Raw genomic sequence first — 2,174 nt, 5'->3', positions numbered from 1 at the left:
CCAGATTAAGAGGTCAAGGGGCTTTCTGTTTAGCCGAGGAATCAAGACCTTATACAAAGACAGAACAATACAAGGTGCTCTCTAATAAAGTCTTTTATGGATGATCTATCCAACGAGGGACCAGAGAGAAAGGGCTGTGGAGCTCAGAAGGAGGGGACGGGGGCAGGCAGGGAGGACTTCCTGGAGGCAGCAGGACTTGAAGTGAGCATGGGAAGATGGGGCTGTAGATGGGTGAAGTGGAGGTGTCCTGGGCCTGAGGGTGTAGGAAGGAGAGATATGGGCCTGAGACACAAGACAGAAGCATTTGGGCTGGATCCCATGCCACAGAAGCTGAGTGAATCCCTGAAGCCAGTTCTCACTGCCTGCCCTGGACAGTAAGGGGCTGGCCTGGCCGGAGCAGAGACCTGGGAACAGTAGGAAATGAAGCAGGCCAGGGCCTGGGGCATGTGCTGCAGCCCTTATGCCAGTTGCAGAGGACTGGGACCACCGAGAGGCCCTGGCGGAGTCTGGGGGTTCCTCTGTTATCCCTCAGAGGAGAGCCAATCCGAGGTGTCCTTTCTGGGCCTGGGGCTTTCTAGAGATTTCAAAGGTGATCAAGGTCAGCCCATGGGGTGTGGCCTTCTCTTTCTTCTATACTGTAGTCCAGGCTCTCTTTCTTAATCCCTGGGGTTCCCTTGCTCCCTGGATACTTGGAAGCTTCCTTTCTTCCCTAGGGTAGACGCACTGCTCAAGGAATTCTCCTCTGTTTACTCAGGTGCAGAGGGGCCGCATTGCTAAGATTTGGGACTCTCATTCACCATGGGCTAGACTGAACAGTTGTGAGCTTGCTTAGGTTCTGACCAGAGGGGTCCAACTCACTCAGGTAAGGAGCCCTCCCCAAGGTCCAACCCAGTTCCTAGCACTGGGTTTGACGCCAAAGCCTCTGTTAAAAATCTCTGTGACTGAACTATCCATTTTCTAATTATGGACCTGGTCACTTCCCTCTCTCAGGGATTTGAAGGAGAGAGGTGAAGGCAGGGCAGGTTTGGGCACTGTGACATCCAGTTGGCACATGAGTTCACCCTGGTTTCTAATAGGGCTCCATGACCTATCAGGATAAACATGTTCAGTGCTTATCCAGGTGGTCTCCAAATCTTGCTGAGGCCTTGGTCCCACTTGCTGAGGAAAGATTTTCAACGACGTTATCACCACCACCACCACCATCATCATCAAATAACTTCCATTTACTGAGCACACCTGGGTGGACCAGGTCTTGTGTTAGGAACTTCATGTGAAGTAGTTCATTGGATCCTTGACTAACTTTGCAGGGAAGGTATTACTATTCTTAGAGAGGGACAGGCGAGAAAATGGAGCCTCGGAGAGAGGAAGTGACTTCGTCAAAGTCACACAGCTACCAACTTATGGAGTAGAAGGTACAGCCCAGCGCTCCCAGCTTTTGGTGCAGGACTGTCAGTGGCCAGAGCAAGGGGGTCACCATCCCAGGCTAAAGTGGTCTTAGGGTTTTTGAGACACATTGAGACAAAGAGCAGGTCCAGTTCATGGGGTCTAAGTCTGTATGCTTAGCTGGTTCATCCAAACTCTTAGCCACTGTGAGAGCCCTCTGCCCTTCCTCTAGGGTGCTGTTTCCTGCCTTGAGGGGGCTTCTGGGGCCTACTGTGTGCTGAAGCAGGAAGGGAGCTGAGCTGACAGGGTCTGGGGGACCTGTGTAACCCAGGGCTTGCCAGCGGGACTTCTTCAGCCTCAGTTTCCTCTTCTGTAAAATAATATCAGAACCATCTCTGCTTCTTTTCAGGACTTTTATGAGGAAAAAACAGTACTAAACAACAACTCCCATCAATTTAATGTCTATTTATCAGGTACTATGTCAGGCTTTAATCTTCAGAAGATTCCTGGGAACTAGCTGGGGTTTGAACCCAGCTCTCCTGGGGCTGCTAGGAGTTTTGTAATGGTAATGGTGGCAGCATGTGATAGTGTGTTGTGATTTTACATGACTATGGGCCCTGGACAATGCTGGTTTGCAATGAGCCAGACTACTTGCAGGAGACAGATCAGGGTTGTTTTGTAATGGTAATGGTGGCAGCATGTGATAGTGTGTTGTGATTTTACATGACTTTGGGCCCTGGACAATGCTGGTTTGCAATGAGCCAGACTACTTGCAGGAGACAGATCAGGGT

Source organism: Galeopterus variegatus, unplaced genomic scaffold (genome assembly GCF_000696425.1).
Source record: "Galeopterus variegatus unplaced genomic scaffold, G_variegatus-3.0.2 Scaffold1155, whole genome shotgun sequence".
Lineage (NCBI taxonomy): Eukaryota > Metazoa > Chordata > Mammalia > Dermoptera > Cynocephalidae > Galeopterus > Galeopterus variegatus.
This window is presented reverse-complemented; position numbering follows the sequence as displayed.